Here is a 22830-nt window from a genome sequence, read left to right on the forward strand (position 1 = left end):
AAGATAACATGGGTTTGGTTTATATCTGTGATACATACACAACAGGCCTAGATGACATTTGAAAGCAAGTATAAGAAATTATGAAAGAAAGGTAACTGTATTTGAGGCTTATTGTTTCACATGTTGTTGCTTTGTGTGGGTTCTGAGTTTTTTGCATTGGATAAGCCTGTGCTTGGCATATGAGGATGAGAACTACTGAAGAGGAAAGTAGCACCTTCTGTATCTATAAACTAAAGAGTCATGAGCGCAACTTTTGTGTTTGATATCCTTACCCCTTGTGGTTGAACTTATTATTTAAAAATGTTTTGCCTTCCATGTAAACAAAGTCTTCTGCCTATGTGCATGTGTGGTACCTCAAATTTTAGGTAAATATGCCCCATAATATTGCCACATGAAAATGTGGGGGTGATGGCTGTGCTGTACATTAAGAGATCCTTAATTTGATCCCAATTTGATCCCACCTTAGCCAGTTGCCTGTATGACTTGTGAATGCATTTTCAGGACTGGATTTGGGATGACTGAATTAGTACTATACAAAGAAAAAGAAAATCTGGCCTGATGTCAAGCCTATCTGCCTCTCTACATTCCAGCAGTCCAGGGCTGAGCAAACAAGACAAGGTGTCTTCCTCACAAAGTCTCTGTTGCCTCCTGCTGAGGAGAATGAAAATTACAAGAAGGTCTTGTACAAGCTACTCGCAGTAAAGGAATCAGGATAAACGTGTTTGTTCCCTTAGAAACTCAGCAACAGCACAGTCTGAACTTCCTTTCTAGTAAAAGCACCAATTTGCCTGGCAGATCAAAGCATGAATAGAACGAGTACAAGGGCATAGAAACCTGTTATTGGCTGTTGTATATCACATCCTATGAATACTATATATATATAATCTCTGAATAGAGATTAGCAGCTATTTACATCTGCAGATTGGTGTCAAAAGATTTTGTTTGCTATGGACAAATTCTTCATATTGATCTTATGGCTGCTTTAGTAGGTGTGGGTTTTCCTTTTTTTTTTTTCCTTTTTTTTTCCCCCCCTTTCCCCCAGTCTTCTCTAATGTGGAACATGTTCTGAAGACTCAGTGATATCTGTTGCCCATCTGAAGCATGGAAAGTTTGCAAGGCACAACTGATACATTTCAGTGCAGTTTTCTTGTGGATCCTGACTCTTTTCAAAGAATTTTAATTAAAAAGTGATGGCCCATTAATGAAGTCTGAAAATTGGTGGATCCTGATAGGAGTTGTACAGTAGTCAAGAGTGGTGAGAGAAATAAAACTAAATAGAGCTTGAAAAGTAGATGAAATATAAGCTTCCAAGTAAGGTCCTTGGGCATCCAATTTATTGATTAATGCAAGGAATGCTGAAACGAGATCATATTGCTAATTATAGACTGAGCATATTTCTCCTGTATTTATACTGAATTAGTTTTATGTTTCAGACTTTCCCCCAGGACTGTCCTCAGGGGCCAGGAAAAAAAAATTATTTCTTCCTCAGTTTATTTAAGAAAATAGAGATCATCTTTCTTCTGGAGTACTGCAAGTATAGAATGAGTTTTACTGGAGTTTCTATTCATGGCATGCTGATATGCCATAGGAATTGAGCAAGGTTTAAAAATATCCTAGGTTCACTGTCTGGAATCTGTCCCTGTTAGATTGGCAGTAACTGTCTAGTGATTTGGAGATATTGGCTAACAATTTCTGTCTGTCTCCAGCTCTCTTCCTGTGGCATATAGTGTTTAGCCTCTTGCTGTCTTGCTGTGGGAAGGAAGTTGTCTGTATGCTTTGAGGCAATATCAGATCCTCTGGATAGTTTTATCTACTTTTTAAAAGTCCAAATGGATCAACATTTGATCTTTATGTGTGGTTTAGTAAGTCCTTGTTATTCTGCAGTGCTTGTTTGAATTGTTGACACTGCATAGTCTTCATCCTGCACAACAGTTTTCCAACATGAAAAACATAGCAATTACTGTCTTGAATCTTCTGCAATAGTCTCCTCAGTGGATAGATATATTTAATTTTACTTTTTTTAACTAGTGTTTGTATGGTTTCATCCTATCTGTGTAAATGACTTTGTGCAGTTACTGGAACTTTTTGTTTTGTTTTCTTTCTCTCTCTTTCTTTCTTTTTTTCCTTTCTTTCTTTCTTTCTTTCTTTCTTTCTTTCTTTCTTTCTTTCTTTCTTTCTTTCTTTCTTTCTTTCTTTCTTTCTTTCTTTCTTTCTTTCTTTCTTTCTTTCTTTCTTTCTTTCTTTTCTTTCTTTCTTTCTTTCTTTCTTTCTTTCTTTCTTTCTTTCTTTCTTTCTTTCTTTCTTTCTTTCTTTCTTTCTTTCTTTCTTTCTTTCTTTCTTTCTTTCTTTCTTTCTTTCTCTTTCTTTCTTTCTTTCTTTCTTTTTCTCTTTCCTTCCTTCCTCCCTTCCTTCCTTCCTTCCTTCCTTCCTTCCTTCCTTCCTTCCTTCCTTCCTTCCTTCCTTCCTTCCTTCCTTCCTTCCTTCCTTCCTTCCTTCCTTCCTTCCTTCCTTCCTTCCTCTTTTCCTTCCTTCCTTCCTTCCTTCCTCTTTTCCTTCCTTCCTTCCTTCCTTCCTCTTTTCCTTCCTTCCTTTCTTCCTTCCTCTTTTCCTTCCTTCCTTCCTTCCTCTTTTCCTTCCTTTCTTTCTTCCTTCCTTTCTTCCCTTCTTTCTTCCTTCCTTTCCTCCCTTTTCTTCTTTCCTTCTTTTCTTCTTTTCTTCTTTCTTTCTTTCTTGCTTGCTTTCTTGCTTTCTTTCTTGCTTTCTTTTTTTTTCCCTGAGAATGCTTTTTAAGTAAACTGGAACTGTGATACATTGTTAATTAATGACATTCACAAATTTTTTATTGTTTCCTCAAATTGTCTTAATTTTTCTATACCTTTGGCAAAATATTTATTATTCTAGAACTTCATCTAAAATACTCTGCTTTCTCTATTTTTGCAGGTTGGAATATAGAGCTCACGTGTTAAATATATTTCTGAGGAACAAGTACATTGTCAGATGTAGCATACTGCTTAATCAAATCCTGAACACTTGTTTCTGATTTTAGTTAGTTTTGCTATTTGACTTTCTGCCAGTGCACTTGAAATAAGTTAAGAAAGATAAAATTCTTTGTGGCAACAAATTAACTTATTCAATGAACAGAATTTGCTAGTGTGTCAGTTTGCCCTTACAATGGTAGATTCTGCTGTAATCTCCAGTGGAAAGAGTGTTATCTGTGGAAAAGAAAGCCAGACATGGTGGGAGTGAGGTTGACTGTATTAAAAATAACTGAAGACTACTGATTTTCTACAGCCTCCACACTACTTTAAAAAGCATATATAAAGCAACTTCTCATAAGCAATCTTGTTGGTATTTAGTTTAAAAATGCTTTCAATCAGAAGGTTTTCAGTTCTTGAAATCTAATTGTGTAACATCCTGTTACCTTTTCAATCCTAGCGGAAGAAATGCCAAAGATATATTTTGCTGAGCTTTGGAACTTATTTTCTTCTATTGCAATCATATATTTCTCCCTTATGGTCTGAATTTCTTAGTTATTTAAAATAGCACCAAAGCTGGAATCTGTCTTCTGTTGTTCCTTTGTAGTCTTTTAGACTTCTTGTGGTGGGGAGATAGGAAGCTAAAGGATGAGAAGCAGTAGAAAATGATTTTGTTATTAATAATCACTGGTGGACGCAATTTTGACCAAAACAGAGAACTGAATGCTGTGAAACAAAAGCAACTTGTGAAACATTGGTGATTCATGTCTCCAATGGCTCTCAGTTCTGTGTCCTTGACCTATACCCCTCCTAGTAATGTTCGTGCTAGGAACTGAATAGTAAAGGATGTGTTCTATGCTATTCCAGAGATGATTCTATCTAGCTAGTGAGTGGTTCAAAGTTTTCCTAACTGGATAGAGATAAATAACTATTCTTGTTGTCCTTCAGTCTCTACTACTTTGTCAGTTATGCAATGTCTCTTTTATTATTTTTCTGCCCATTTCATATAAGCATGCAGAAACCAATATCCTAATTAAATACCATGAAGATCACTAAATACGTATTCCTGTCAGAAAACACAAGATGCCTGCCTTAAAGTTCTTAATTTGGTCATCACATGTCTCTTTTAGAATTTCAAATAAACATTTGTTTCTCTAACTTTTGGAGAACTGTAGGTAAAATGGTGATTTTATCATGTGGAAATCTAGCACAGATGTTCGGTATTACTTTTTTTAAACATAGTGACCACACATTATTTACCCTAAGTACCATTAAGTATTTTTTTATTATTGCTATTAAAAACTTGCCTTAGGCAAAGTCCCACTAAATCTCTAGTAAAGTCAAATGTTAAAATTCCAGCATGTATTTTATATATATACATACATGTATATTACACATGCCCTCTCTATATAGCATGCAATTTCACTAAAACAGAATCTGAGATCATACAGGCTTTTATATATACAGTTTAACTCTTATCTTGCATGCATTCTTAAAACAATGTTGTTGCACGTGGTTTAAAGCTACTTTTTTATATTTAGTAGAAAGAACACCACCACATCTTCTTTATTATAATTTAAAGTGTACTTCTAAACTTCCAAAGTTTTTTTAAAACTTGCTCTATCTTTGAACTCAGCTTGGTCAAGTAATGAAGGCTGCTGATAGGATTTGAACTGCCATCATGAATTAGTTATTGCATGTTTTTAAAGTTATTAATGGAGCAAAGTTCCTTCTTCCACCGTGAATAGAACAGATGCCTTGCAGACTTTGGGTGTTTACTGTAAATGTCTCACACTGGAGCCAGTAGTAATTTACTAAGGAAATGCTTTATCGACACCAAACATTTCTTCCCTGAAGTTAGTTATATAGATTAACAACCATTCTAGACTGTACCTCTTTATTGGGTTCATTAGTGCCTCTTTCCTTTTATTTCTCCTGGCTCAGTTCAAAATATTAATCTTATCAGTTGCTATAAAGATGATTACTTTCTATCAAAATATCAATAGTAATATGTGTTTTTAAGGTGACCCCTTAAGTATACAGAAGGACTTTGCAATGTTGGCAGTCAGTCCAGACGTGAGAAAGTAGACAGAACCTGATTGTACTCTAGAGAACAGTTACTACTTCTAACATAGCCCATTCAGATTTTGTTATTCTCCATAATTTTTGCCAGGGTGCTTGGTTGCAGTAGTTTTTATAAGTCCACATGGAGGATTAGAAAGCTTTGTTCATTTAGAAATCAGTTTATTTAAAGACAGGATTGTTCTCCATGACAACATCACCACAACATCACCAGTAGTTTGTAACCTAGAATATGAGAAAACGATCAGTTTCAAATTGATATGTCTCAGAGTAGCAACTCCAGAAATTTAGGAAAAGAGAAAATTCAGAGGTTCATAAATAAGCCATGAGTTTTTTACGTTTCAATATGTGTAGGTGATAAACGTTGACCCTGCCAGCATTCCTGGAAAGTGCATCCTTTGGAAGGTAATCTGGGAACTGTCTTGAATTGCTGTAAAAATTACTGTCCTTGGATGTGGAAATGCTGTCTTTGCAGGGCTGTTTGCTCAGTTCACATTTACAACTTTCAGGCTGAATGTAAGCATTACAGAGACTAGCCAATAATGAAATATAAAAATGATAATTTTTGGTTTCTACCATAGGTTTTGTTTCGTTTAATCTTTTCTCTATTATCTTTTATTATATAAACATGCTGCTATTCATCTGTGTGGCAATAACTTTGTTACTCTATAATGTAATCAATCATCTTCTTGTTCATATGAATGACAACAGCTTATGTATGTAACTCACAGCTCTGCTATGTTGAGAGATGAATTTGTGGGGAAGAGTGGGGTTGGTTACCCTTGAATTCCTATGTATACTTTTCTGCTTTAGACTCTCTGACTGCAAGAAGATGTACCTAGAGAGTAATTAAGCCATGGAATAGATTGCCCAGAGCTGCTGAGCAACGTCATTGGGAGGAGGAGATACAAGATACAGATCATAAATCACAGAGAATTTATGGTCATGGAACAGTTTATTATGGTTAGAAGTGCATTTGAAGCCACTTGGTCATATTATGTGCTATCTTCATCATTTATTTTACAATTATTTTAGTTTAGTAATTCTAGTCCCATGCTGAGACTTTTTTTAGAACAGTTGTAAAAAAAACTTGTTGGAAAGAATGTGGAAACTTGCTGCTCCTAACAAAAGTGGTACTAGACTGAGAGTGACTGTGCATCTCCTTAGTTGCTCTGCACAATGTAACACCTAGACTGTCTGATAGAAGCTATTTCACTTGATCCATTCAAGGACAGCTTGTATTTCTACCTTTTTAGAACCTAAAAAATAATATATGTATGTAATGAGTGGTTCTATGTTGTTCATATAAAATATAATGAAATTAAATATCAGAGGGGAAAAGAAATATCACTGAAGATTAAAAAACATTCAGAAACCCAAACAAAGCACCAAATTATTTAAGATGTAGTTTTATTGTGTTATAAATTATGATTACATCTTGCATCTCACAGGGGTCTGCCATCTCAAAATTGAGGAAATGTTTCACAGAAGAGCATGAAAGTGGCTTGTATAACTAAAGTTCTGGAACTAAATATAACAAAAATACTGATCCGTTCACTGATCTAGGTTGCCAATAATGTCTGCATGCCTCACAGTTTATTTTAAAGAAATTATCTCTCAGTGTCTTTCTTAGTGTAAAATTCCTCCTCTGTAGATGAGGAAAATGAAGCAGAAGGTAAGCCAGCAAACTGCCTAAGTCTTCTCGGAAATTCAGTAATGACACAGGGGGAATGACCTGCATGAGTTCCATGTATATTCCCTGACCACCCTTAATCATTTAAGTCCACTATGCAAATGGAACTGCAGTAGCTGAAAAAGGGTGCCTTTATTCAAATACTTGAATTTAAAATAGAAGAATCTATTTTAATCTGATAACATGTTAAACAACTTTTGTTTAAAGCATGAGATACTAGAAACTGCTGTAAGCAACTACAGTCAAATCACCTGAAGGAGGAGACAGCTGGAAATGAAAAGGCTTAGCAAAATGGTAGTGCTGATAGTTGTGTGAAGAGTAGGCCCTGGATAAGAGGGTTTTCAGTTGTTAAGATCAGCTGAGTGCTCGGAGTGAAGTGTTGTCATTAGATGTGACATCTCCAGTACAAGCAGTGCTCCTTGCAAGCACCCTGTTTCAAGCCAGACCTGGAGAGTTTATCAGATTACCATTTCTGCCTAGTGCAAATCAGCCAGTATTTTGTGTATTTTGAAATGTCAAGGGGATCAATTCAATTCCAGGTGTGGCCAAGAGTGTACATCCTTAACATTTGATAACTTTTTATTGAGTTCCAAGCTTTATCTTGAGGGGAAGATTCTACTATTCTGAAAGACTATTGCTTTCTATTTTCCTTCTATTATTTACTGTCTTTCATAGTCTTGTAACATCATGCCAACTCATTTTCTAGTAAAAGAAGTGTAGATCTGATTACATAGTATTAATACAGGTTCTAAGCTAGTCTTTCTATATTAAGTAATAAAAAAGGGGTGCATGGGTGTGTTTCAAGTTGAGGTCAAATAATTAAGGCTTCAATCAAATGGGTTCTTGTATGCGGAATTGTTAAATCACATTCCTCTAATCTTCTGCTTACGTTGGACCCAGGCAAACAATGTGTCCCACTTTTGCTACTCCTGTCTGCATTTTAAGCTGACTGAATCTAGAGGGTTTCTGCAGCTTCCTTTGGGGCAGTAGTTGTTGGACAATGTTTCAATCCAATATTATATCCAATATAAGATACCATTAATTAATGATATGGTCTCTTATGGCAGATGCTCTTTTCCTAAAACATTAGAAACGTTACAAAGAATTCAAGACCATACTCCTAAGCAAGTGTTAGAGTAACAGATTAATGTTAGGTTCATATACTGCAATTTAAAATTAGTGACCTTCAGCCAGTGGGCATAAAGAATTGGAAGCACCTCAGACCTGAACCATTTCTTTTTTAATTCCAGATATATTTTTTAATAACACTCTAGAAGGAAAATCATGATGAAAAATGATTCTGTTATCCATTTAAGTAAAGGCTGCTGCTGAATCTTTTCATAGCTATGCTTTCTTACTATATGAATATTTCCAGAAGAATATCGGAAAAAGAGACTGAGACCAATAATCTCAGTTAAAGTTGTTGTAAACTGACATTTCTTTTACTTACTGCCTCCTGCATCATCTCACAAGAAAACCTTAGAACTCTAGAGGAAAATGAACGTTTTGTAAAATAGTAAGTTGAAGAACACTCATTGCCTAAATCCTTTATACCTACATATCTCCAAGGGCAGTGTAAGATTAGCCCTGTTATTTTCAGGGCTAGTCTTCTAAATTATAAACCAAAACTGCTATTTCCAGCACACTATATGTTTTAGCTAAGTTGAGATTCCTTTGTCTTAGGAATCATATAACCTTTACCTGAACTAAACCCCCAGGTATTGTACTCTTATGAGCTTGACTTCCAGAGAACTGGAACAGGCTAGCCTCCTGCTAGAGACTATATGCATGTATGTATGTGTATGCACACATTTTTTCCTTAGTGTGGATGTAGAGAACAGAGATAAGAAAATGTATTTTCTCATCTTAAAAAAAAACCCCAAGATTCCCTGCCTCCCAAGTCCCCTAAAAAGGAAATACAGATTTTAATTTGCTAAACCTTTTCCTTGTACAAGTGCAACATGAGTTCTGCCTTTGTATATGCATGGCCTATTTCAGTAATAGAAGTGGAATTGTATTCTAGGCAGTAGAATACAGCTCATGTAAACTCATCGTAAAATTTCTTCTGAAACTCAGTCTGATGAAGTAAAAGTGTGATGTTAGATTAAGCCATCTAATTAAGCAATATTTCTGATTTGGTGAATAGATGTATATTTCTTGTTGAAACAGTCTGACCCCTGCCTCCAGAAGGAACGTATAGCCTTTGATCTAGTGGAGTTAGAATTTAACTAGTCGCTAATTAGCTGATCATATCCTAATTTCATACATGTAATCTGGATTGTAGGTAATTTTTTTTTTCTGTTGACAAATTGAGCCTTATAGTCCAACATGATTATAGGGCTCTCAATATATTTATTTGCAATTGTAAAATTTGATAACAAGTATAAATATGTCCTGTATCACTATTTGCTCTATTTGTGAGTCGAATGACATCAGTGGGATTCATTGAGTGATTTAAGAATAGAAGGAATGAAAGAATTAATGAATCCACATCTGGTTACTGCATGGTAACTGCTTGGTTACAGTGGTTGGAAGGAATATCACTGTAACTTTTCTGTAAATAGAGCTGACTTCACCTGCTTGGCTTATCTCTGTTTAGCAACACATAATGTAAACATATGTAAAAGTATTTCAGTCACTCTTCAGATTATTTTCTTCTCCTCAAAACATAAAGCTTAGCAAAACAAACAAAACACACCCAGGCTTTTTAGAGCCATATATGTATAATGAATATATTTAGAATAGTTTCTGTTTCTTGTGTTCTTGTGAGTGTCATTTCTAAGGTTAAGGACAGTATTAATATAGGCAGTTAGGTGGTCTCAGAAGACTACTTATATTTACTTACTATTACGTGTATCTGTGAGGTTTGAGCCCTTGCCTGTTCCTCCCACGTTCATACAAAAGAGTAGAGCATTATTCCTACTGGTCTTTTGATAGTTCTTGTGACAAATAGAAATGATATGTGATCCAGAGAAGTGTGAATGAGAGATGATTCCCTAATTACTGAAAGGAGTGCATGTGCTGTATCCTGTTATAGACTGTAATTAATTATCATTTTTTTGGGAATGTAGAAAGACAAAACTGTAGTATTCCTACTCTGTAGATGCAGGAGGTATAAAGCATATATCCAGTGTGTTCTTTATTGCTCTGTTTTTCACACAATTTACATGAATTTATTCTTTTTAAATACACATTTTACATGCTCTCCTAGACACAATACTGGACGTATAGCCCAGGTTCCACTCATAGAGTTCAGAAGGAGAAAAATAATCTAATAATTGACATAGAGAAAAATACTTATTCAACTTAACTGCTATACTTGGTAATTGCAAACAGATTCTTCTTCGTGGTGTGTCACAGTTCTGGCTACTGTCTTCCTGAATTAACATAATTCTTACTCTGCTGTTGCTCTGCTATGCTGGCAATCTGATTCCTAAGTCACTTCAAACAAGCATTGCTTGTGAAAGTGTTCCAAGTGGGGTTAGTAAAAGGACATCTTTCTAAAGAGAATTTGCTTCACACACTATTCTTGAAATCTGCATGTGCAGAATGCATTATTTTCATCTGTTACTAGATAATTAACAGCTATATGTATATTTCTTGTCTCTCAACACATTTATTTCCCTGAATATAAATCAATTCACAAAAATATGTGGATTTTAAGTTTTAGATTTGTAGCAATGGACATAAGATAAGTGATGTGTTTTTCTTTCACTCTTTATTTGACTCAAAATTAAACTTTGGAAAAAGTATTCCCTTAACACATGATCTTTACAAGGAGAACTTGAGAAATTTCAGTTCTTGATATCTCTTCTGCAAGTTCCTGAACATAGTAAGTTAATTACATTTCTACTTTTTCATTGTCAGCTCAATTTTTACAAGGTGTATTAACTAAAGAAGTGGTCTTGAATGCTGAGCAAGAAACAGTGTATTGTTTACTAGACATTTTAAAGCATTGGGGGGAGAAAGTTATTAATTTGTGCCATTATTTGCCACACAACTTTGTGAATATTGATGATATTTTAAAATTGAAGCTTAGCTGAGTTCAGATTTCTCTTCTTCAAGTGAAATAGCTTAATTCCAAATGTATATAATCCATAAAAACAAATGTGTTCTGCAGGATTGCTTTTGACAAGAAACAATTGTTTGGTAATGAAGTAAAGCATTTTCTGTGGCAGTCAAATGCAGAGTAAGTCAAGTTATGTATGGTTTGGTTATGGTTGTTTTTAAAGTGTTGTACATGGTGCTTCTTCATCAGTTGTTGACAACATATCCCACTTGCAGGAGAGCTAAAGTGGTATACTTCCAAAAAGGAGTGTTTATACTAACAAAAAAGAAAAATACTTTTTTTTTTCCCTGCCATACTTCCAAAGCCTGTTTCAATTCAGTAAGATCATAGATCTGTCTAATGTGGAACAGGGTTTAGTAATTTTTATTATGTTAAATGAACAAATAACCAATGACATGTTATGTAAGCAGTACATATTAAAATTTCTATTAGAAATAACCATACAGCTCTTATGATTATGCTATTCTTTTGCAGCAGTATTCTTATTAAAAGTAACATTTTATGTTTTCCTAGAGGAACTGTTCTATGAAAACTGGAGACATGGAGAAATGTAGTATTTTCTGTTTTCATATATGTTGTTGTTAAGAGGAGAAGATTAATTTTTAAAAGCCACAGTAATAAATGAAGAGTAGAGTGTATTTCTGTCTGATTTTCTTGCTTTTCAAAGTTCTTTCTTTTTAAAATTAGCAATGAATTTATCTGCTGTCATATAGCTTTATAATTAGTACTTTATTGGTTCACTTTTTCTGTTAGATTTTTTTTCTGCTAGTGCTTCTGCTTTCATATCTTTCTTTCAAGGTGCTTGTGCAAACTATTGATCAGAATCCAGTTGTATAGTTTGTTTAAAAACAAAGATGGGAGAAAGTGTCTCCTGAATAGTTCTAATGTTGGCATTTTGAAATACAATGGGAGCATGATAAACTTTATGAAGACCTCAGCACAACTGTGCATATGCTTGTCCTAGTGAACATTGTGTGAAATGGCACAGCATGGGGAACAATATTAATTAAAGATCTAATCTCTTCTCTCTGTACATCACAAACCAATCCCCACACAGGGAAATTTGTAATGAGAACTGATAAAAGTTAGTAATATACTTTATAAAAAATGCTGTGTATTTCCTTAATAGCCAACACATTCCTGAACACTTCTCTGTTTATATACACCTCACTTTGTTTCCTCTGGAACAGGTAGACTTCTGCAGATGTGCCTTTTCATGGGTATGCAGCATGAGGTTTGTGAAGGTACAGGCTTCCAGGTATATGAAATTAATGCAGCACTGGAGGTCATAGACATTCAAATTATGCTTGTCTCTTGAGTGTCTTATGATTTGTTGAGGCCTTCATAGAACCATAAAATGCGTTGGGTTGGAAGGGACCTTTAAAGGTCATCTAGTCCAAAGCCCCCTGCAATAAGCAGGGGCATGCCCAGCTAGATCAGGTTGCTCAGAGCCCCAGCAAGCCAGACCTTCAGGGGAGATACCAAGATCTCCAGCAGGAGTAGACTGTAGACATGAAAAACTTCGTCATCCTGCAGTTTGTAATGTAACATCTCCTCAAAAAAACTGAGAGAGTATGTGGATGGGGTCGGGGGAAGGGAATAGGGGGCTTAAATGAGTGCTAAGCATCCGCCGGTATGTTAACAATCGGTTCCCAGCCTTGATGTGAAGGCTGTGGGGTTTCTGTGGTCACTAGATGGCACCCGTGAATGAGGATTGGCTCCTGGTTTTCACAGATGATCGCGTTTTAGTTATTTTTCATCACTCATTTACAATGCTAGAATGAAGAGGAGGAGTCCTTCATTTAAAAATTTGTGGAAAGACAGTTTCACAGAGCAGGCTGTAAACTGACTCCAGTTCAGAACCAAAGAATCAAAGTGAAGAGCCTATAGCATAGTGCAGTTTTCTAAAGAAAAAGTGAAATCAGGAATTCAGTCTGAAGATATATGAAGAATTTGGAATTTGCTTTATGATCCTCTGACATGAAAGTCAATGTATAGCTATAGCCTTCAGGATTAAATGCTTCCTGTGATTACTTAATTATGTAAAATGAACTACCTGACATCAGGCTTGATAAATAAAATAAATTATAAGATGCAACAAAGTTTTTTAAAAGCAAATTTCTTATTATCACTAGTAGGACTTATAAATATAAATCTTTTATTCAAAATTTAATCTGACATCTACATGAGGCAATAATTGCTCCATTATTAACTTTGTGTGGTAGATAGTACTTAACATACTCTGTTCTTCGAGAAGAAATAGCTGGGATTTACTCAAAACAGCAAAAAGGAAGCATTATTTCTATTTAAAACCCCCCAAGTTTTAAAAAATCCAAGTGAAGGCTCTCTTATAGATCACTTGACAGGCCTTAATTTTTTAAAAATAATTTATAATTACCCAAAATACATGCAACTTAAAAAACCCCATGAAACTAATGGCATAGAATACATACAAGACATTAAAAGAATTTCAGAACCAGATCCTGTAATGAGAGAGACAGAACATGTTGACCAAAGAGTGACCATTGCAGGGGGAGCAGAGAGGAGAGGGAAGCAGAAAAAAGATGAATCAGAATTTTTTTTGTTCCCTTGCACTGTGAAGATTTTTTCCCCTATGCGCTACACATCGAGAAAAATTTGGTATTTTTAAACACCTCTTTAGTCTTTAACACCTTCAGTGGTTTACTTTGTATTTAGTACAGGAAGCCTCTATTCTGTAATGTGGTTAAAACTGGACCTCATCTAAAATGAGGAAAAGCAAGTAACATAACCTCCCCCCCCAACACGCTAGTTTCAAATTATATGACAAACTTCTGTTTCATGTGTGCACATCTTTGCTTCTTATGTCAGTGTACATAGAACACTTGAGCAATAGGAATAAGAATTGCCTTGAGCTTTTGTTTTTTTCTTTCTGTTTTCCTTTATAGCTAAGGTAAGCAACATAAAGCAACGATTTACAGCAGTATTGAAAAGATGAGCAGGGGTTGCAATTGAATGTTTTTGAAAGAAAAGTTTACTATTAAATATTCAAATTATAATGTAATAATATTTGATATTAAAATACAATTTAATTGTGATGAGCTGGTCAAGTGAACGGGCAAACTACGACAGCATGTTAGAGAACCACTTATGGTTATTTCGAATGTTGTAGAGTTAGCAAGATCTTGAGTTTGAGCAGCACTGAACAGAACCACTGCATCTTGTAGCTTAAGGCACCTATGAGACCCTGGGCACTCTTATGGCTCCAAGATTCCATTTTTCAAAATTATTCTGAGGAAGCTACCATCTTAAAAGTCCAATGTATTCAGTAAGAAAACATACTCTTTTTTCTGTGTCTTAAACACTCATAGGTTACGTAATTTCCAATTATGAGCAATTCATTTTTTCCTATTTTTCACAAGTGACTGCAGAAATGACTGCAAAAATGTCAGATAGATAAAACCCCATATACTGTCTCCTCAGTTGTTGCCTTTGCTGTCATCAATTAAATATTCATCTTGATGAAGAATTATAGTATCCCAGGGAATTCCTATGCTGATAATTCCTTAAGATGTAGCATTCATTCTTTGCCTCCTATGGAAGATGCTAGTGGAGATTTCTGTAGCTTGAACAAATAACGTAATGGTGAAGAAAATTTTTTTCTGATTTTGATCCCTGCCATACTCAACTTTTTCTTCTATAGAGCTCTCTCAGGAGGGCTTTCTCACAAAGAGAGTAGAATCTGTATTCTGTTTCAAAGTGTACCATCATAGCATTGGAGGAAGGATTTTTATTGCAGATGCATTGCTGTTCCCAACAAAAAAGTTCTGTTTCAGAGCACTGATGAACTGAAAACCTGACCTTCAGTCAGAAGAATCAGTTTGTTCTCAATTATTCCTGACTTGCTTGGAGAGAGTCTTTTTCAGCTCTCAACTTGAAAAAGGCATATTTTCACATAGGAGTACATCTGGCAGACAAAAGATTTTCTGCTGATAACCAATCTCAGAAACCATTATCAATATAATGTTACCCCTCAGCCTCTCAACAGCATTGTGAGTGTTTACAGAGGTCTTGGCAGTGCTTACATCCCATCTGCATCATTAAGGCACAGGATGAGTGGCCAGAAAAAAGGAAATCTTACCAAGAGATTGGGAACAGATAAACATACTCCCTCTTGTGCATTTTTCTTATCTTAAAAAAAAAAAAAAAAGAAAAAAAGAAAAAAAGGAATTTTAACACCAACTGGGATGATAAAATTTATCAAAACAATAGTGGACTTCAGGATAGTAAGAAAGAGCTTCTGGAAGAATTCCAATTCAGGACTGCTTTGATCATTTGTTTCCATTGAGCCCTTCAGCAGGAGGGGTTTCTTGTCTGTCGTGTGTATTTGGAAACCTGGTGCCATATGTAAACTTGTTCTTCAATTTATTAGCCATTTTTTCCCCAAATTATTTGCATTCCAGTGAAGTCTAAAAATAGTGGTTTAAATCTCCTGAAAAAGTGGATGCTTTTTATGTCTTAAGAAAAAAAAATAGAAACTTGTACAATAACTTCTTTCCTTTATTCCTTTTGGAAACAAATTATGAATGCATTGTTTCTAAGCTGAGTATTCCCAGTGTATGCATTCATGGTGGTTGAGCTTCACAGGAATCTTAGCACTGTAGAGCTTTAAATAATTAAAAATATATTTGAAGTATTTCCTACAGCCTCTTCCTGCTATAATCATTGGGCATAGGACAGTGATAAACTCTGTGAGCAAAGGGCAAGTAGGCTGTGTAATTATGAATGCTAGCAATCAGGGTTTGGAACTGGTATGTACTTCATCATGTTGTGATATTTGTGAAATGCTTACCAGTTATTAAAACATGCTCACAGTCTTATCAGAAGAGAAGCAAAAGAACTAACTTGATATATCATTTAGTTTGCCATTTGCGAGGTTTACGCACCTGTGAATTCATTGCAAACAAGAGTATCAGGGTTCTTGGGCCTATGGCTGGTCAGAGATCTCTAAGTGATGGTTTTCTGAGTCAATGGTCAGGTTAACTAATACCTGTGTTCTTATCATTGCAATTATTGTGGCCAAAGCAGCAGTTCAGCTAGCATCTCCTACACTGACATGTCATTTGGATTTCCATAGCTGGCTACAGAGGCCGTGTTCAGTCAACTCTTAAATGAGATTCTTGTCTCTGCAGGAGAGATTTGTTTTACACCTCTATTCTGTTCTTATGTTAAGTAGCATGCTCTTTAGATAGATATTTACTAGACAAATGCATCTTCCCAAAGATGTGACATGCTGCTTGGGATTCACTTACAGGGAAAGACAAGGACAAGCGACTGAAAAAGGGGAAGTTTACCAGCTTGCCTGTCCTCTGGATTTTGAGACACTTTGACCCTTTATCTGTTCTATTTCTTGCCATCCCCACCAACCCTCCTCACACCCCCACTCCCCCCACCCCCCCAGTCTCTTCCACTTTCATCTATACTGGGAGCATAGAAAGAAGAGCAACAGGTCATGCATGCCTTTTATACTATGAGGGTGGCTAGGATGCATGTGCAGAATAAGTAGCAGCTGTTGCAACTGTTGCAGCTGTATAAAACACAAGTAACCTTGTCTGGCTGGCTGTCTCACCTCTCGTGGCTATGCAACACTTCAGTTGTTTCCTATCTTCCAATCCAAAGTCAGGTGTTTGGGAATGATAGATGCAAAACCAAACAGTACCCACAAAATCAAAGTAATGTACAGAACAGGGACCTGAACCTGTCTTTTCAGAGTGAATTTCCTGGCTCTAGAAATACTAATAATTCCTTTTTCTGTCTTCTAGATGTGAAAAGTGCTAGCTTAAGTTTCAAAATGTAGCCGTATATTTTTGAGGTTGATAAATCCCATTCTCCATCAAAGAAAAATTAATATGTTTCTATTTTAGCTCATGAAAATATAAGGCTTCCATTTCCTGCTTTCACTTAATATTTCTGTACGTTCATGTTTCTGTCACTATAGTTTTAAGTAAACACAGTCAAATTAAAAGCAAAATCTGATACATATTAACTGTGTCTATTTGTCTTGTATGATACTTTGCATAATGTTTGCTTTTCTGCACACTTCACAATCTGCAAATATTTCTGTTATCCTTAAGCTGAAATTAAGCCAATAGCTAATAGGATAAAGACTGTGACAGATATTAGGTTATAAGTGAGAAACATTTTCACTAATAATTTAAAATACTGACAGAGATAAGTTATTTCACAAGTTTCTGTTAAATAAACTTCTTCTAATGTAAGAAGTCTGCTTTTTGTGCAGACCTTGATGTTTTTGGCTTATTCAATAGACTTAATCCATAGCAGAAGAATCTTGAGTCAAGCTTCAGACATGTCATTCTGAAGTGTAGTTGTAAGTCTGGTGATACACTTGTTACAGTTGTTGTATGCATTAACTGCAGCTTTTAAACTCACCTGTTAAATGGAATATAGACATAGAGGTCTGGATATTTTCATTTTATGTTCATTTACATTTAGTTTCACAACCTCCAATAAGAACTTGTACATATGTACCTATTTTAACTTTTGGTCTTTGTCAAAAGTACATTTGCTGGGGTCTTAAGGCAATTTAAGGCATCACCAGAGTTCCATCATGTTTCTTCTCTACAGCAGGATATCAGTAGATTTTCTCTAAAGTGGTTTGTGTAAGTATGTGTAACTACTTTAATTTTATCACAATTAATAATTTAATTTTCAAATTGATATAATAGTTCTAAGGTGTTTTGCAATTTAGGTACTTTTAGAATAGTAGCAAACAATCATTATTGTAGAATTTCTGCTCAGCAGCATATAGAAGGAGCATGCTTGCTGCTTAGTTAACTGAAAAAATAAGAAAACTCAGGTTTATTTGACATGGAACATCCACTACTGAAGTAAATGCAATTATTGCTAAAGCGTTGATATTCTTACTATGTCAGAGAATTTTGTGATACAAAAATATTTTCTGGACAGCAAGATGTTCTCCACATTTAAGTATGCAGTCTCTCATAGTAGCGTTGCAACTGAATAGTTGTTATTGGATACTAACTTATGTATATGTTATATATAGCATTTTATATAAAGTGGTAATTGTGGTGTTAAGGGATCTGTAAAAATGTTTGGGGTGATAGTTTTTATTAGTTTTTTAGCATGATAGGAATATTGTGTGAACTACCATATAAAAAAGATGGAATCTGTAGAAAGCCAAATGATGATTTAAAGACCTTCTAGACACTCATTATCCTTTTTTTCTCCCTGTAATGTAAATTCAAACTTTCATTTACTCTCCCTGTAAAAATTCTTTCTAATACTTCTGAGGTAACGGTAATGAAAAAGTAGGACCCACACTTCTGTCATGTGCTTTTCCATGTTTGCTTACAAATGGAAATCTAATTTTTCTTTGGTGATGCAGTAAAATTTGAATGAATGGCAGAAAGAAGAAAATGGGGGTTTACAGGGTTTTGTTGCAGGAGTGCAGAGGCTTTTTTCTCTACACTTATTTTGCACTCAGAAGTAAAACCAGAGCATCTGTATTTTGCAGTAATTCTGCCTTATGCAGATGTCAAAATTCTGCCTTTTTTTTTAGATGTCAACATTGTTCCTTCCACCCTACATATCCTGATTAAAAAAAAAAATAAAAATGACACTTACTATGAAGGATAGACAATAGATACATAAAGCATGTTGACACTATTTGTACTCTTACAGAACACCTTGAAGCTGTGGAGATATATTTGGGAGAACATTTTTTCCAATTCTTTCTTGAGGTAAAAATCTATCAAAACCTAGGAAAAGGAAGTATCTATAGAAGTTTTAATTATGCTCCCAGCTGTATTAAGTTGGTGGTATTAAAAGAATTTATGCACTCTAGAATCTGAACCAAGTAATCTATGATGGGATTGTTTCACTGTGAAGACAGAATTGCAAAATATTACTAACAGTGTAAAATATGGGACATTTTGTATTTCTCTTTGCTAGCGAGTTCCTGAAGGACATAAAATTTAGATCTTGTCACACTCACCTAACCTGGAAAAACAGCACAAGAAAAAAAGGAGGAAATCGACCTGTAAAGAAAACTCTTGGATTTTCAGGGACTGTCTTGGAATCTCCTGAAAAGAAACAATTAATGATTGACCTTGGGGGAAGGAGTGAAAATAATGAGATGTCATTAATTTTTCATAATTGCCAACACTATAGGTGATAACTGGAAGCAGTGTATTGTTCTATCTTGAAACCCCCCCTCCAAAGCTTTTTTTAGATGCCAGGAAAGCAAAAAATTTAGTGTGCTTACATATGAATCTTGTCTAATTCAGTGCACTGGGAGATCAATTCTATTGCTGTGGGATATTTTTGATTTTGGTGGTGGTGTGTTGTGTTTGTTTTGTTTTGCTTCTTTTTTTTCTTTTTGATGATCAAGTTGTTCTATGACTTTTTAATGGAAAAAAAGTCTGCACAACATTTTTTAAGTGTTGTGATAAAATAGTACTGAAGTCAAGGACAATTTTAAGTTCTGTTTTTGGAACACATGGGTTGTAACAGTGCAGGTTGTGATTTTTTCATTTATTTTTGGTTTAGCAGACCATCTGCTCATGTACTACTCTGTAATAAAACAAAAAGGACAGAAGTGGAGGAAAGGCAAAAATACTTGAAGGTAACAGAAGGATCTTGTACTGCAGCTTGGAGAGTGGCATGTGAAAAATACAAGCTCATCACTGACTCTTGGGCTGTTAACATTAGCATAATAGGAAAGCTAAGAACAGCTTTGAAGAGCTAAGTAGTTGGCACTGAGGGTGTTTGGGGGAATTTGTGCTAGTTGTTATTGGGTTTTTTTGTCTTTGCTCTTAAAAAATGTTTTAATTAAATGTGTATGGTGTATTTTGTATGTGCTAAAAACTTTCAAAGAATTTTCAGTTGTATATGTAATTTAATCAGAGAAACTTTCAGAGAATCTTAGAATATCTCAAGTTGGAAGGGACCTATAGGGATGAAGTCCAACTCACTGCTCCTTGCAGAACAACCTAACAGTAAGCCCAATTACTAATAAGGGTGTGTGATCCACACTGACAGGCTAGGTGCCATGACAGGTTTTCACTATTCCAGTGATGGATGCTTTCAGTGAGGCACCTTTACCAGTCTGAAGTTCCTCTGATGTTGCTTCATACCATTTCATGAATGTTCAGTTAGGTTCTTAAATCTTCTGTTTCATTGTATAGAACTCTTTGATAGAAGAATTTTTTTTTGCTTTATTTTTTAAAGTGTTTGTCTCTCTACTGTCCACTCAGAGCAGAGATAATGAAATAATTAAAAAAAAAATACCAAAATAGTAAAATAACAGCCAGGTACAAGAAGTTATGAAGCATAAAACCTGTTTTTCTGTAGAACCTCAGTGTCTTTGACTTTACAGAATATATGCTGCATTTGTACAAGACAAAACTCTCCATCAGTTGTTCCATACTGGGGTAATGTGGTGGGGGTGTGTGGCATAACTTCTGTGTCATTTGCTCTAGAATCTGGAAGAATCTGTATTGAACGAAGTAGGATAAGAAAAGAAATAGTGGTATTATAGATTAAAGATGTTATATGTGACTTCAGATACGATGTTTCCTGATGTTTTCTGATGTTTCCTGCTGGCACTGCCACTGTGTTTCTCCTTACTGCTGGCCCAGGTTTTTCAGACACAGCTTTTGCAAATGTCTGCTTATCTCTTTCTGATTTTCTGAGTTATCATCCTTCTAATCCTAAGAATTTGGTAAACGCTAAGTGTTTAGAATTGCAGATGAAGTCATTGGAAATCACAGATGATATATTGGGGAAAAAAACTCTGTCAGTCATCAGTGAGTGGGACATCTTGCACTTTGTGTGGTGTGAACAGCTCGTAAATGTGAATGCTGTTAAGTCAGGTCTGTGAAATCAAAGCATTAAGAATCTGGGGAGGGTATTTTTATGAAATAGCTACATAAATAGTGGAGAATAAATATGTAACTTTGAGGAATAAAATTCAAAACATAACAGTAATTTGCACTTAAATGAGAAATGTCGCAAAGCTTTTAAGGGCTTGTTAACACAGGACCTGTTTTTTCTTTTGTTTTTGAGAGATATATAGGAAGATCAAGACCCTAAAAGCTATTGTCTTTAATAAGTTTAAGATACATCGTGGGAGGGATAATGTGATGGTTTTACAGAACTGTTTCTGTACTCCATTAGGCTGTAGTATTGCTCTTTCATAATTCTATTACTGCAATACATTATTTAGTTCATGCACACCATGTTTAGTCAATAAACAAACATCCAGAGCACGTGGAAAGTTTGTTTTCCAGAGGTTTTGGAAAAATCTAATTAGATGAGATAATGTAGTGTTACGGTAATGCAAAAGCTAAAGTACATTCACTTGTAATCTGAGCACTACCCAGACTGCTTTCTGTTAAATATTTTCTGTTGGAAATTACTTGCATTAAAAATGCAGAAGTGCATTCTAATGAAGAAGAACCTTTTGAATGATGCTGTTAGGACTTGACTTAACAAAGTCTTGAAGAGATTTAATTTTATAACTTAGAATGTTCAAGACCCTTTGTTTTTATGTAATATTACCAGTGCAGTCATCTGAGAAGTAGAGAGAGATGTACTTGCTCCAGACGTTGCTTGGTTTCTTTGAACAGGCTCTGCTGGTGGTGTTTCAGGATATTTGTAAAATAATCGGATATGATTTTTAATTTCTTTACAGTTGGTCTTGCAGAACACTGAGTAAAATTCTAGAAATTAGTTTTAGAAAATAAAAGCATCACAAGATATGTTCAAGTCCTAGACCTTTGAAGCCCCTTTGAAGTGAACTTTATATATATATTCATGTGACAGTATGGCATTTATGCTTAGATAATGTGCAAATCTCCTACCATCTGCAAAAACAGAAGGAAGAGTTGTCTTTGTGATAGTTCAGTATACTACTACATTTTTAGTCCTTGAAACTAATTTTCTGTTGTAAAATGAATTTTGTAGTGTTGATATTGTTCAAAAAATAAGAGATACTGAGATTCAGAGCTCTTTCCTAGAGATTGGAAAGGGAACCCTCATATTAAGTGAAATTTTGAACCACATTTAGTTCTATTTTCTTAGCAAAACAAACCTCATTAACTTGATCATTTCTCACTTTCTGAAGCAGTCATTGATTAATTAAAAAGAACCCCATAAATTGGTACTTATTCTATATATAGGGATTATTCTGTATGCATACATCTGCAGATGGGGAGAACGTCAGGGTGTAGCAGAAGAAGTAAAAGGGGTCCTTCAGGGTGGCCCCCTTCCGGTGAACACAGGGTACTGGTCATGACTGCACCACAGAAGTCCTACAAGCCTTTCTGTGGTAAGTTTGCTATAGTGAATGAACTTTTTGTCAGTTATATTCATATTTATGTTTGTGATCAAAGAACTAACAATTTGTGCATGTATCTTGGAATCATTTTTCCCCTCTAATTTTCAGTTAAATTTATTTTTATCATTATGTTTCAGTTTCTCTGTTTATTTTTTATTTTAAGGAGTTGGATACTGATATGAGCTACAAATCAATTTAGGGTTCTTTTTCCTTTTCCTGTCTTGCAGATACTTATCATCTGGTAGGAAATGCATTGCATAAGAGAAGGATCAGAAAATTGACAGTCCCAGCTTGAAAGACTGAATTGAGGCAGGTAATGATGCAGTTCCTTGGTTTTCTTCCTATTTGATGTAAGAACATTTTAGTAGCTGCTTCTTAGAATGTTGCATTGATATATATTAATGAAGCAAAGTACAGATTCAGAAACCTGAATGCTTTGTGAAAAAAATTAAAAGCACCATTGTACTATTCTTTCTCTTAGATTACCCCTGTGATGAGATCATCCACTACCACTGCTTTCTTCCTAGAAAATGTGGACTGTTGGAGGATCAGAAGAAGCCTCTGAAAAAAAGGATTACGTTACACTAATTTTTAATTTAGAAGTATTTCCTCCTGTTGTAAACTGTCTAGAAAAAAATGCTATATTCTAAAA

The 22830-nt window shown here is 35.1% G+C and overlaps 1 protein-coding gene across 1 annotated transcript in view; it reads left to right on the plus strand.

The window, feature by feature from the left end:
• ERC2 (ELKS/RAB6-interacting/CAST family member 2) overlaps nucleotides 1-22830 on the plus strand; it is a 306850-nt gene that overhangs the window by 47488 nt on the left and 236532 nt on the right. The gene's annotated exons all lie outside the window — the stretch shown is intronic.

Source organism: Indicator indicator, chromosome 15 (genome assembly GCF_027791375.1).
Source record: "Indicator indicator isolate 239-I01 chromosome 15, UM_Iind_1.1, whole genome shotgun sequence".
Lineage (NCBI taxonomy): Eukaryota > Metazoa > Chordata > Aves > Piciformes > Indicatoridae > Indicator > Indicator indicator.